Here is a 15,437-nt window from a genome sequence, read left to right as displayed (position 1 = left end):
AACTAAAACATCCTTGACTGGTGGCCATCCCACCCCTGCTTAAAAACCTCAAATGAAGGAGGTTTTTGAGTCATTAAATCATCAAAGCATTTGTTTCATTAAGTCAGCTCATCTACAGCTTTTTAAAACTTTATGCAGAACGTGTCTTATCTGATGTTTCCTTGTAAGGATGGAGCCGCCAGCATGCCTCAAGAAAGCGGTATTCAAAAACTGAATATACTGCTTACAATGCTTGGCCTCAAAAAGTCACTGCTCATAAGAGAAGAAAGAGATATTCTTCCAGGAAACTACATTCTTCAGAGGGTGATTAATATTCCATAGCTCAGTTTATTTCTACCAGGCTGTGCTTTAGTGGGAAGTCCCAGAATGTCCCGCTTTTCTTTAGGATGTCCATGTTTTCATCGGAGAAATGTTGGAGGGTGTGCCAATGCATGGGGCGTGGGTGGCACTGTGGGTTAAACCACAGAGCATAGGACTTGCCGATCAGAAGGTCGGCAGTTCGAATCCCCTCAACGGGGTGAGCTCCCATTGCTCGGTCCCTGCTCCTGCCCACCTAGCAGTTCAAAAGCACAAAGTACAAGTAGATAAATAGGTACAGCTCCGGCAGGAAGGTAAACGGTGTTTCTGTGCGCTGCTCTGGTTCGCCAGAAGCGGCTTAGTCATGCTGGCCACATGACCTGGAAGCTGTACGCTAGCTCCCTTGGCCAATAAAGTGAGATGAGCGCCACAACCCCAGAGTCGGACACAACTGGATCTAATGATCAGGGGTCCCTTTACCTTTACCTTCATGCCAATGCATATTCCTAAAACTAAGCAAAGGGGATGTCTTGCTACAGATCTTTGTAACCTGCTCCAGGAGGCCTTTTTATTTATATTTTTGCTGAAGAGTAGGACAAAAATGCTATAAATAATTAGACATTAATTAATTTTTTTAAAAATTGCAGATTAATCTTGTTCTCATTCTTTTGGTGTGTATTATTTTTTTAAAAAAAATGTCTTGATGTAATTAGATTTCCCACTTCCTCCATTATATGCTGCCATAGTCGTTTTTCCCCTCCTCCTAAAAGATTTGTTGCTGTGTTGCACAGACCTCACCCTTGGGATCCATTCATATGCCTTTGAAGATGTCCTGTTTCTATTTATCAGACTCTCTGCAGCGTTGTCTCGGGAGATTACATTCCACTCTGTCTTTTGACTTCCTTCCCTGATGAAACTCAGGGACTGTTATTTGTCTCTTTTTATGATCTCACTATTAGTAAATCTGACTCAATAAAACGTGTTTCATTGGTTCTCATAAATTCCCGTCCCCTTTTCTATGTCCTCTGTGCTACTCACAGCAAACAGAAGCATTTTAAAATGCAATATGGCAACTCATCCGTTTTCAGCGAAACCTCTAAATTCATCTTTACCAAACTTACAATAACTAAAGTACACAGTGCAGTGGTGTTATGCAAGTGGGATGTTGGAGCCAAAGTCCAGGACCACCCATCAGAATGAGCAGAAGCCCATCATATTAGATTATCCTCCACCAGGGCCAGGGCCTTCTCAGTGATGGCTCCGTCCTGGTGGAATGCTCTGTCCCATGAGACCAGGGCCCTGCAGGATTTAACTTCCTTCCGCAGGGCCTGTAAGACAGAGCTATTCCACCTGGCTTTCAAATTGAACTTAGCCTGATCTTTTATTCCCCTTCCTTCCCTCCCCCTCCGCTTTTTATGAAGATTACCCGCTCTGGGATCCCACAGCTAATTCTCCCCTGGTCTCCTCGCTGGCCCAAATAGGACTAATTTAGCCAGCTAGCCCTGGTGATCATCTAATGCTTATTGGATGGATTTCCCCCCTAAATTGATTTTTGAATTCTGAATTTATTGTTATTCACGTTTTATACTGTATTTTATGCTGTTTTTGTTGAATCAATTAAGTGTTTTAAATTTGTTGTTAGCTGCCCTGAGCCCGGTTTTCTGAACCGGGAAGGGCGGGGTATAAATAAAAATGTATTATTATTATTGTTGTTGTTGTTGTTGTTGTTGTTATTGTCAGGGGCTCAGGGACTGAGCCACAGGAGAAGGAGAGATGGAGAGCAAAGGGGAACAATCGGAGGGGAGCGCAGGAGGGTGTGACAGTGACCAGAGAGATTCCCTGAGTCTCTCCAGCGAATCAGAAGATTCCCAGAAGGAGGCCCCCAGGGTCAGGGCAAGGGGGGCCAGTGGGGAGTCGCCAAGCGGCAGCTGGAAATCAGGGCTAGCTTCCCCACCAGAGCGCAGCGGGGGGGGAAGAATCCCACAGATTAGAACAAAAGCCTCCTCCTGCAGGAGGAGAGAGTGAGGCAGGACTGACCACGCCTCCGTCAGAGAGTGGAGGGGCGGAGGAGAGAGCAGGGCCGGCCAGCCTCCCTGAAGGAGAAAGCAGTGAAGGGAGCAGTGTAGCCGTTAGGAGGAAAGTGGGCGGCTGGGCGCTCACGCCAAGTTCAAATGTAGAGGCGCGAGGGACAGCAGAAAATCCGGATTGGGAGCCAGGTCCCAAAGCCCGCCGGAGACAGGGGGAGGAGTCAGAAGAATCCGCCTCCGAAGAGTCCAGGAGGGTTGGGACCCCAGAGGGCAGGAGGACCCGGAGGCGAAAGGAGCAGAGGGAGGAAAGGAAGAGGTGGAGCAAAGCTCGGGTATTGAACTGGTGTAAAGGAGGGGCGGATTCAGACGGAACTTCGCCGGTCTAAGGACTCAGACGTAGCGCTGCGCGCCACGGATGTCAAACCAACAATGAACCACAATAAAGACTTTTGTTTATAAAGAGCAACTGGCGTTGGTCCTTTGTGATCTGGGACCTGAGGCAGCCGCTGACAGTTATTATTATTATTATTATTATTATTATTATTATTATTATATACAACCGAGTTGGATTGCCATATTTTGAAGGAACTGAAGTAATGCATATTATCATCTCAAGAGATGGGGGCATGTAAGATCATTTGATGTCAGCAAAATAATACTGATTACCATTTAAAGACACCCCCCCCCGAGAATGTTAAGTCTAAAATGACCTACTTCTCCACTGAGAGTATAGCTTCAATTGAATGCATCTTTTACACCTATGCTTAGAAAAATATATATTGTTGCACACCACCCCAATATCTGGGCTGTGAGAGATTTCAAGATTTTCTCACCCAGGGTTTGGTTTCCTTGGAATGAGGGACAGTGGAGGTTATGGCTTATTAACACATAGATGCAACCTGAGCCTATCATGGTAGGGTTCACAGCCTTAGCACCCTAAAACGGTCTTGCTTCTCCCATAGCCAAAGCCTTGGATTCAAACACAACTCAAACATAGCTGTCAAACATTGTTCTGACTCTCCAGCTCACTGCTTTAACTTCTAGGTCACATCACTGCAAATCTCTACTCCAAACTCTGGCTTTGTCTGTTGAGGGAGGGCCCCCCACCCATTTGCCATACCCCTTAATCCCCCATCACCTCACCAGGAAGCCAGTTTGGCTATTTCCGGGAATAGAAGGCTTGATTAGATTTTCACACTTGCTGGGTCCAGGGATTAGAGGTGCCTGTCATACAGTTTAACACTCCAGGCTCAATACTATGTATGCTTTCAATCTGTTCCCCAAACTTTGGACAGTTATCCTTCCTAAAAAGGTAGGAAATCCCAGTTAATACTGCCTCCCAGCATCCTGTGCTCCTATTTGCTCCATCAGTCAAGGTTCAGGGGTGGGACCATACTTTCTGGGAAATTGTGGTACTCCAGAAATTTTGATGATTTAAATCCCAATATCCTCAGTGTGTGGGTTAGGCTGTTAGTGGCTCAAATTGGGAGTTTGTGGCAATGTCAAATATAAATTCTCCTAATAAATAAGACAAATAATTGTGTACAATCATATATTTTCTTTCTGTGTATGCTTACATTTCCAAAGGGTGAGCCGTGTTCAGTGTCGATAATTTTAAGTGTTAGGAAAATAGCACAGAGATTTGGATAAGAGAATGAAACATTTTTTTAGTCAGAAGATGGGTGTTGATGTGAAGACTCCAGACCTCCCAAAGAGAGAGATCTGACATATTACAATTCCTCAAGTGCTGTTTTGTAAATATGTAGGCGCCAATAGGTATCATGACTGAACTAAGGGTGGGGGGACGTGTTGCAGTGTGTAGTAAACAGACAGTTAATTGTTAAAAGGTTGTGGGGGGGGGGAATAAGGAGTAGAACAAAGTACATAGTAATAATAATAACAAGAAGAATAGAATGGGGAAAGAAATCACCCCATCGGCCATGGTTGCAGTGGAACATTCTATCAGCAAGCAAAATTATCAAGAGCTGCGCCTTCTGCTTCCTTTCATAGCTTTTAGAGAAGTAGCATTAAAGAAAAAATGTGTGCTAAATTAACAGAGGAAGTTGCCAACTGATGGGCTGGTCCTGGCATAGGCAAACTTGGCCCTCCAGATGTTTTGGGACTACAGCTCCCACCATGCCTAGCTAACAGGACCAGTGGTCAGGGATGATGGGAATTGTAGTCTCAAAACATCTGGAAGACCAAGTTTGTCTATGCCTGGCGCAAAATGCACATCGAACACATTTTAAAATAGAAATCCACAACACAGAAAGGTACAGAGGAAGGTTTCCATTTAGGAAGGAATGGATTGAGCCCAATGAGGGCCCTTATCTCTGCCTCCTTTCCCCTTACTTACTGGGGCACAGTAGGAGTGGTGAGAGTTTGTGGTAGAACCCACAGCAGAGCTTCCTACATGCAGCATTAAGCATGTGCACAGCATCCAGGCACAGTAAAAGCTATGGGAACTATATCCCACATGCTTTTCAGCTTATTTGGAACTGATGCTGCCATGGGCATTCTCTAGAATACTGGGAACCATGGGGAAAATAGTTCCCATGGTTCCTGACAGCCTTAGCTGTTTGAAGGCTTGAAGCAACTGGAATCTAAAATGCAATACTTTAGTACCACTATGGAACTATCTTGGCCACCCCATCACTGACCAAGGTATGTTTGGGAAAGGCAAACCATATTAGGTCGTGCATCTTTTGTGAAAGTTACTAATGAGAAATCCAGCGTAGATAAGGACACACACACACGTATTTTCTAATAGCTTTTTAAAATTCAGTTTACAGATGTACTGTAATACAAAAATGGATTTAGTTCGCATAACCTGTAAAAATGTCACGAGTGTAGCCATTTTCCTCTGCGATATCCTGGGGTATGCAATTAGTATGCAAAATACAAGAATTTTGGGTCCCGAAATGCGTTCCTTTTATTCACAAGCCATGATTGCATGCCAGATGGGATAAGCCAGCCCAGTAAAAGAAACAATGTGTTATTTTAAGAAACAGCCATATTTAGTCCTGCAATAAGTGGCTGCAATTCCCACTGGGAACTGCATTTCTTTTCCTCTGGATGACAGATCTGGATTATGTTTCAAGTCCTTTTGTAATTACTTCTGAGTAATTTGGACAGTGCGTGCAGCCCCTGTGTGTATCCTGCTCAGTGGGAGATGATTAACCTCTTTTCTTCTTCTCTGATGGAAAGAGGATGAAATGAGTTCAAAAGAACGATTTCCCCTCCATTCTGTTCATAAATTCATTATAAAGGAAGTCTCAGGCTTGAGCTGAGACATTGGTGGAGGAATGAATAATGCTCTCTGCTGCAGCATTTAAACTTTAAAAAATAAAAGCTGGATTCAGTCAAATGCCTCAGACAATTACACAGGGACCAAGAATACCAATGGCTATTAGATGGGTTGGCTACACTGAACAAGGGCAATTTAAATCTTAAAGCCTTTCAGAAGAAGGTCGGGCAGAGAAGAGAAACAGATGGTAGTTCTTTTAAGAGCTGATGGTCGAGAGCCATTGTTGCTTATAACACGTATACAGTACTCATTCCATGATTGTCTGAGGTCCGTTAACATTTTCTTCATTGCCTCCATAGCAGCCTTAATGCCACTTCCACATTCCAGCAGGTTTTCCAGCACATTGTCTGTTGCAAAATTGTGGGATCAGTTTCAGTTGATTTGGCCTGATGAAACAGACAAGGTGCATGCGATGACTCAACCACCAACGTGCTCCCTCAACCGTTATTCCTCTTGCATACTAAAGATTGCCGAGGGGTATCACCAGGTGGAGTCACTGCCAGTCAACAGTGATGACATCGATGGGTGGAGAATGTTGATGGGCGGGTGGATCAATGGCCTGAAATGCTATCTTAGATCACCCTCCTTGTTGATATACTTGGTTAGCCACAGTTCAATTTTAGTTTTAATTTCATAGGTTGGAACTCTCTGAAAGGCTACATCACACTTTATAGTTTTTAGAGTACACCTTAAAATGTAATGTAAAGATGATATATTTGTGTTCATTCATCAGATTGGCTGCTGCAGCTCTCTGGCAAAGTGTACACTCAGTGATAAGTCCAGATGTTAGTGGTGGTTATATTTATTACCTGCCATTTACTGGAAAGTCCCAGTGTGGGTTACAGCAATATAAAACACAGCATTAAAACCAGCTTAAAACATTACAATCACAACCCGACTGGATCACTGAGATTAAGGAATAGATGTTTATGAACCTGTACATTTCTGAGTGCAATTCAAAGTGTTGATGCTGACCTTTAAAGCCCTAAATGGCCTTGGCCCAGTATACCTGAAGGAGCATCTCCACCCCCACTGTTCAGCCCAGATACTGAGGTCCAGCTCCGAGGGCCTTCTGGCGGTTCCCTCACTGAGATAAGTGAGGTTACAGGGAACCAGGCAGAGGCCCTTCTCGGTAGTGGCGCCCACCCTGTGGAACGTCCTCCCATCAGATGTCAAGGAAATAAACAACTATCTGACTTTCAGAAGACATCTGAAGGCAGTCCTGTTTAGGGAAGTTTTTAATGTTTGATGTTTTATCATGTTTTTAACATTCTGTTGTGAGCTGCCCAGAGTGGCTGGGGAAACCCAGCTAGATGGGTGGGGTATAAATAATAAATTATTGTTATTATTAACCTTTCGAAGAATGACATTCACAAACATTTCAGCCACGTACATGTGACTTGAAATGAGTAACTGCTTTGCTTGAATTAGCTTGTAAGCACTGTTGCGTAATGAAAACTTATGAGTAACTCTGATATGGTGGGTGATGGCAAAGAGAAGGTGATGCATGTCTGTAACCCAATAGGTTGGCAACAAACAATCACAGAATAAAATGAGGCTGAATGGACAAAATTAGGTGGCACCATTTCCCTCAGCCTGCCAAGTCTCTCACTGCATGGGTATATTGTTAACTCACTGTTTAAACTACCGGCCACTCCCTGATGTTTACTTCCAGATTAATAACTCCATGTCAGAACATTAAAACAACTTCAGTGGAATGGATTAATCATTCACCAAGTCCTGCATTCGGTCTCCAGCAGCCATAAGTTCATAACAGAATACAGTACTAACAGAGTATTTTATTCCCTAACATTTACACTGACCTTCCTTCATTTTTAACTTGAGAAGCATTAACTTGAAGTCATTTCAGTTGACCTTTCAACCCTGCAGTGCCAGTCCATGTAACACCAAGGACTGACCTCCAGGAAATACGCAATTGATAAATGCCGGTGCTTTTGATCTTGGTCCCAGATCAACCCCAGACAGATAACGATGACCCGTTTCACATTGCCGACAGAATAAAGACTGAAATGCATTATGTGGCTTGTTATTACAAATGGAAGCAAAAAGAGCTGCTTCTGTTCTGTCAAGCAGAAACTGTTGGATGCAACAGCTGTTGCCTTCATGCTCTGCTTGTGGGTTTCTGAGAAACATCTGTATGACCATTCTTTGAAGCGGGATACTAGACCACATGTAATTTTGGTCTAATCCAATAGGACTCCTCCTTTGTTTCAAACCCTAAGCCCTTCATAGGATCTGCGTAATGAAGGAAGACATGGCTTCACCTGGAGCAAACACCCCGTGAGAGTCTATGCAATAATCTGCAGCCAGCTCCTGCTGGGCGGAAGCTTGCAAGTTGTGTACATGGTTTTCTCAATTTATTTTTTTTAATGCACTCTTGCCCACCTGGAGATTTAATCCCTCTCCCTGCTGCCTGGGTTGGGTGCAGGCTAACGAGGAGACTTCAGGTCGTTCATGTTAATCTTGCAACCCTAATGACAATGCACACACAAATGTACACATGAGCACCCACCCACACATAGCAACAGTATAAACACAGTTCCTGCCCCCCCCCCCGAAAAACCCAAATTTGGTTCTTTGTGTGTGTGGGTGTGTGTATGCATAAAGCTTAGAAATAATATATGCAGAATTTAAAAATAATAACAACACAACAACATATGAACATAAATACCAGTCAGAACCATATTCCTTTTTCTTCCCAGAGAAATTTGTACAAGCCTTTAGTAGACAATATTCATGTCTTCACATCTGGGTTCCTGTAATGCCTGTTTGCATTATACTGTATGGGTCATTAATTTTCACCCAGCACTTTCATGGCAAATGCCAGCATGTAGTCATAAAGCTGGACTTTGTACTTACTCCCTGATAAAATTACATCCATGTGCACTCAACCTTTTTCACAGCGAAGGAACTAGTTGTGGATAAATATATGGCAGTTATAATAAAAATGTGTGCAACTGTCATGAATCTAAGCTGATTGTCTTCCGTTATTCCATTCAGTAAAAAGTAAGAGGAAGGTTTGTGACCTTGCAGCCTCATCTTTCATTTTTTAGTTTTCAAGCCTTTGAGAAGACCTGTGTCCTACAGATAAATGTTAGTATTACATTTTTAGTATTACATTTTTATCCCATCTTTCATCAAGGTGATGTACATGGTTGTCCCTTTCCCCATTTTATCCTTACAACAACCCTCATCTTGCTTCAGGTCGAGGGAGCTGGTGTTTCTCCATAGACAGCTTTCTGGGTCATGTGGCCAGCATGACTAAACCGCTTCTGGTGCAAGAGAACATCGTGACGAAAACCAGAGTGCACAGAAATGCCGTTTACTTTCCTGTCGTAGCGGTACCTATTTATCTACTTGGACTGGTGTGCTTTCAAACTGCTAGGTTGGCAGGAGCTGGGACAGAGCAACGGGAGCTCACCCTGTCGTGGGGATTTGAACCACCGACCTTCTGATCAGCAAGCCCAAGAGGCTCAGTGGTTTTGACTACAGCGCCACCCATGCCCTTCCCATACAGTAGAGCCGGCCCAGACATGGTGACTGGCCCAAGGCTGCCCAGCGAACGTCATGGCTGAGTTGAGATTCACCGAGGTCCTAGTTCAATGTTCTAACCACTACACCAGTCAAACTATACCAAGCAAAATCCCCAGAACAAAACAGGGACTTCATACTCTGACCTCTTCTCATCTTCTTATCCCCCTAGAGCATAAATAGGAGGGAATTACTTGCACAATGCATGCACTGTGGATTTGTCACCTCTGCACTAACTAACCAAAATGAGGAATAAGCTTCACAACAAATGAGGATGCCATGAGAAGGGAGGTGAGTCAACAGTTCAGGGCTACAGTTTACATGATAAATGTTAGCGAAGGAGCTTTGCCAATTAGTCTGTTTGCTCTTATCTCAAACCTTCCCACTGACTTCCCTCTGCAAACCTTGTCTGCACACTCTCCCAGCTCCTTTGTAATCCTCCATGAAATTTACTATTCTCTACCAACTTGTAGTTTCTCCTGACACCTTTTTATCCCTTACTCATCCTTGTTTGCTTTCAAAGCTGCTTAGGAGATTACGAGTGCAGATAGAAATGTTTTCTCTTTGCTTCATGCAGTGGATCTTGAAGGCATGCGCTGTCAGGCATGCTGGAACTCACCATGAGGTTGTTACGGGAAGTTGCCGGGCGACTCAGGGCAGCCCTGAACAGAGGCCGGTTTGACGACAGCTGTGTTCACTGCCTGTGGAGGTGCTAAAAACTATGGCAAGCTCCCTAGCTGGTTTGGGGTTCTGGTGCAGGCCAAATAAATGCACCCTTGGCTCCCTCATTCTCTTAAGATTCAGGTGGATGGCTAGAACAGCTCGGAAGGGCCCTTGCACAACGTGTGTGTGTGTGTTTGTGTGTGCAACAGTTGGAGCCAGGCTGGAAAGCTTAAAGTCCGTGGCCACTAGAAGAAGAAGAGGAGTTTGGATTTGATATCCCGCCTTTCACTCCCTTTAAGGAGTCTCAAAGCGGCTAACATTCTCCTTTCCCTTCCTCCCCCACAACAAACACTCTGTGAGGTGAGTGGGGCTGAGAGACTTCAGAGAAGTGTGACTAGCCCAAGGTCACCCAGGAGCTACATGTGGAGGAGCGGAGACGCAAACCCGGTTCCCCAGATTACAAGACTACCGCTCTTAACCACTACACCACACTGGCTCTCACTAGAAGGGAGAGGGACTGAAAAAAAGAATATACGAATTGGCCTTGCCATGTAGTGTGACCAATCGCAGCCAGGAGCTAGGTGGAGTCATCGATCTGAAGACAAGTGTAGACTCGCACATGCTGACCAGCTTCCATTTTGACTTGAAATGTTTGTTTTGGGCTTCTCGGAAGTATGTAAAGGCAAGAATCAGGCAGGGGAAGAGCCAGCCCGCAATAGCACCCACCTGAGAGGTGCCGGAACTGCGCTCTGGTACGCCCTGGCTGAAAAAAAGCACTGCATGCACTTATGATCTGTTAAAAATACCAAGTCTGTTCAATGCACCTAGTTGGGAGAAGGCTAGGGACATAGGAAGCGGCATTATATAGCATTAGGTCATTGGTCTGTCTGTACAGGGGTACCTCGGGTTAAATACTTAATTCGTTCCAGAGGTCCGTTCTTAACCTGAAACTATTCTTAACCTGAAGCACCACTTTAGCTAATGGGGCCTCCCGCACCGCCACTGCGCGATTTCTGTTCTCATCCTGAAGCAAAGTTCTTAACCCGAGGTACTATTTCTGGGTTAGCGGATTCTGTAACCTGAAGCGTATGTAACCCGAGGTACCACTGTATTGTCTATGTTGATTGGCTGCAGTTCTCCAAGCTTCAGATAGGAGTCATTCCATACCTACCTGGAGATAACAGGTGTTGAATTGAGACCTTGTGCATGCCAGGCACGTGCCCCACAGGCCTATGGTTCTGCCCCATACATTCATTCTACAAACCATTTTGGCGAATGGCTGTGCAATGTGGTTTAAGGAATTAAATGGAGTTTATCATGGAGTATGAGCTTCGTAGGAAGCTGTGATCAATTACATCTGCCTGGTGAATATGCCTGGATGATCTCTGTGTTCTCTATACATGGATTTTGTCAAATTGTCTTACATTTTTACATGTACACAAAGAACGTCTCCCATGCATGTATGCAGAAAAAAACATACTGTATAAAGCTGCCCATATTCTCATAGAGTTTAAAGAGGAAGGAAGCCCGCTCCATCATTAGCTTGTCACATAAATAAAGAATTGCACAGCACACTGTGAAGTGGATTACATTTGTGGATTAGCAGCCTTAACAGTATAGCTTTTATCATAGTGTTTAATGACCTCTTGCTATGTTAGCAGCCTTTTGTGTGGGTCAGGAACCAACCCTGATGTCAATGAAGTGACGATGCAACTTTTTATAATGGAAAAATATATTTGTTTCACAAAGACCTTTAGGCACTAAGCAAAAAGTAAAACAACAACACACACCTTTTAGGTTTCCCCTAAGCACTGAGGAAATTTGAAAGAAATGCGTATTTTCCAAATTCATTATATACATTATATACAACCACAACAAACAAAACAGCCCAGTGAGACAGATGATATTATCAGAACATCTAAAGGATGGGGGGAAGACTTCAGATATTGAAGTCAGAATATCTCTACCTAGTGACTCACAAGTACATTTTTCTTAGATACATACTATTACTTACATACATTTTTAAATTAGAAATTAAAGTGCTAGCTTAGTTTCCCAGCACTGGAATAAATTACAGCAAGATACATTTCATCCTTGCCCCCATGCAGACATATTTACACATACAGACTTCCTATTTAACAAGATTCCCAATCATTTCAATGGCAGGAGTGGATCTGTGTACATAAACTAATTTATGTACAGAGCAGTTCCCTCCATTGAAATGTATGCGGACCAGATAGGAACTTCTGCATTAAGACCAGATCAAAGACTTGAGGCAGTGGGGTGAATCATTAAAAGAAACCCCCTTGCCCAGTGCCTCTGATGACCCTTCTCTCTGAAGTGCCTGCATTTTCAAGGACTAACGACAAAAGACACACAAAATTGCTCACTAGGTGCTTATTTCACTTTCTGTAACAAGGTTACGGTAGCTTTTCTTTGGTGCAATATGGCAAGCATTTGGAAGAGCTTATTTGCTTGATGGACTCAAGTAGAGAAGCAAAAGAAATTTCACTTCACTCCATTTCTTGGAGTACTTGCCCGAGAACTAGTGCTATAAAAACCAGAACAAAACAAAGACGATGACAACAACTAACAACAACAAAAAACAACACGTGACTAAGTTTTTCAGCTTTCAACAAGGGCCCTACCCTCCATTATACCAAACACTGCATATTAACATGGATGTAAGAGAATTGATGCTTTTGAATTATGGTGCTGGAGGAGACTCTTGAGAGTCCCATGGACTGCAAGAAGATCAAACCTATCCATTCTTAAGGAAATCAGCCTGAGTGCTCACTGGAAGGACAGATCCTGAAGCTGAGGCTCCAATAACACCTCATGAGAAGAGAAGACTCCCTGGAAAAGACCCTGATGTTGGGAAAGATGGAGGGCATAAGGAGAAGGGGACGACAGAGGATGAGATGGTTGTTCTCGAAGCTACCAACATGAGTTTGACCAAACTGCGGGAGGCAGTGGAAGACAGGAGTGCCTGGCGCGCTCTGGTCCATGGGGTCACGAAGAGTTGGCTAAACGACTAAACAACAACAACAACAACAACAAGAGAAAGCAGGGTGGAATCATAGGTGCCAACTCCTAGGGGCCGGTTGTCCTTGCCCCCCTCAATATTGGTTGGCGGCGAGCTGAGTCCCCTCCAATGTTGACGGAGCAGAGGAGGCCAAGCATGGAGATGAGCACAGCGAAGCATCAGTGGCTGGCTCCTCCTGAGCGCAAGAGAGGAGGAGCCACCGGCTATTGAAGCCGCACGGTCCTGGGCTCTGGGCTCAGCCTCCTCCCAACGAATTGCACACCGTGCGTGTGATGTCACAGGACATGTGACACTGGGCTCCCTCATTATTGGGAGCAATACTGGGTGGAATTCAGCATTGAACTAATTTGGGAATATGTATGCAGATGAAGCTTACTTCTGCAACCGGACTTCCCTCGCTTTCCTCTCCCTATGCACCCACTAAACTTGTTTCTGTGTTTCCTCTCAACCCTCCAGAGCAGATTTAGGGGCTATGCAATGGAGGGGGCAGGACAGTTCAGCTGAGCTAGGGAACTGCGTTCCGTGCGCGTGCGCCAACTTCATTGAATCTTGCCAATCAGATGTTTCTTCATTAGGTGAAGAATTCACAAGGGAATCTCTGACTAAAGAAAAGTGACTGAAGCATGCAGAAGCACAGGTGCTGGAATAATATATATGTTTTAAAATAACCCCAATAATAATTAATTTTTAAACAGAGGCCTACCTTGCACATCTGTTCCCCAGAGTGGACAACCAAATACCTCTCCGGGAAGAACGACCTGAAAGCAATAGTCCTCTCCTCCTGTTGTTCCCCCTAGCAACTAGTTCCTTGTTACCTCTGATCCTGGAGGTAGCATATAGCCAGCAACAGTTAGGGCCTCTTGGGAACATATTCATATTTTATGAAGCTGAGATATTTGGGCATCCGTGATATTTAGGCATCTAAGTCAGGGCTGTAGAACTACAGCTCCCATTGTGACCACCTGTGACCATTGGCCATGCAGGTTGGGGCTGCTGGGAGTTTGGAGTCCAACAACATATGGAGGACTATAGGTTTGCCACCCCAGTTCCTAAATAAAATGATGGTTGGATCTCAGAACCCTATTTCTAAGTGGCCTCAATAGTGTACCTCGCTGACAAGAATTAGAAACCCAAGGCCAACGGCAAGCCCACTCCTACTTTCTCAGGCTAAGTATACTGAGAAACAACAGTACTTGCTCTCAAGTTCTCGAGTAGAGGATTGCAGCCGCACCCTTTTACTAAAATGGTAGAATTATGGGTAAGGTTATCCAGGCATAACAATGTATATCGATCTCATAACAGGAACTGCTCTCTGTACTTCCAGTTTGACCATGCCAGCCTTGGAATGACTGGTGGGCACAATCTGAGGAATGTTCAAACATTTCCCCCTTTCTTTGTTAATAAAGCTAACCTGAAACTTCATGGCACATCAGCAGGTCAATTAATCCAGCAATTGTGACTGCAGCGTTTGGTTACTAAGCATCCCTCTTTTTTCTTTCTTTAAGAATATCTGTTATACATAATATCAGTCTTCCTTCCACTCCCCATTCCACTTGCAGATTCTTGTTATGAGTGTGCCTGTGTGTGTGTGTGTGTGTGTGTGTGTGTGTGTGTGTGTGAGAGAGAGAGAGAGAGAGAGAGAGAGAGAATGAGTGAAATACCATATTTTTCCATGTATAAGACTAGGTTTCCCCCCCTAAAAAATAATGTCAAAAATTTGGGGGCGTCTTATACATGGATACATCTCCCCTCATTTTCTTAAATTGGAGTCCCCCAAAATAGGGGGCGTCTTATACATGGGCGCGTTTTATAGACGGAAAAATACGGTAAAAGGGGAAGGCATGTTTGCACCTGCTTGTTATTGCAGAAACGACAGCCATTCCCAAGTAGCAAAGGAGCAAACCCTGTTTGGAAAACCACTCAAAAGTGATCTTCTCACAGACGTGGCAAGCACCTTAGACAGTGATGTGCCTCCAGGCCTGTCTAGATCATCCATTTTACCTTGCTGTCTAGCCAAGTTTGTGTTTTTTTAATAAAAAAAGCAATGTCATTCCCTACCAAGGAGCACAGTTCCATGTACTGTTTGGTAACATACCGTAATATGGCTCGATACTGTACACAAGTGGAAAGTGCTACCATACACACAAGGAAGGGTAGTGGTGGTGGAGCTGTTGATTTGTTTGTCTGGCTACATTGGGACAGGGGACGTGAGGAAACCATAGTTAAAAGAGAGGCTGGGAATAGAGAGAACCTGGCTTGTAGGGTCAGTAGGGAAAGAACAAGCTTTCTATGCAGAAGGTCTCCTTCAATCCACATTATCTCTAGGCAGAGTTGGAAATGGTTCCTGCCCGAAACCTTGAGAAGCTGTTGAGCTAAGGGGACCAGTGGTTTGACTCAGTGTAAGGCAACTTCTAATGCAACCCTGTCCACTGCATTTTTCTGGTACCGAGACCTGGAGAAAACTCTTAAAAACACACACATACACACCTATGAACACTGGATTCCAGGTGTTGCATGAAAAACAAGCAGTATGTGGGAGATCCCT

The 15,437-nt window shown here is 44.2% G+C and overlaps 1 long non-coding RNA gene across 1 annotated transcript in view; it reads right to left on the bottom strand.

Moving 5' to 3' along the window:
* Nucleotides 1–11,560: 11,560 nt before the first annotated feature.
* The window catches only part of LOC144327306 (uncharacterized), a 390,895-nt gene continuing 387,018 nt past the window's right edge, over nt 11,561–15,437 (bottom strand). Inside the window, exon 2 of the long non-coding RNA XR_013392366.1 lies at nt 11,561–12,631. This is a non-coding gene — a long non-coding RNA (uncharacterized LOC144327306). The remainder of the gene's footprint in view (nt 12,632–15,437) is intronic.

This window comes from Podarcis muralis, chromosome 3 (assembly GCF_964188315.1).
Source record: "Podarcis muralis chromosome 3, rPodMur119.hap1.1, whole genome shotgun sequence".
NCBI classification, from domain to species: domain Eukaryota; kingdom Metazoa; phylum Chordata; class Lepidosauria; order Squamata; family Lacertidae; genus Podarcis; species Podarcis muralis.
This window is presented reverse-complemented; position numbering and strand designations above follow the sequence as displayed.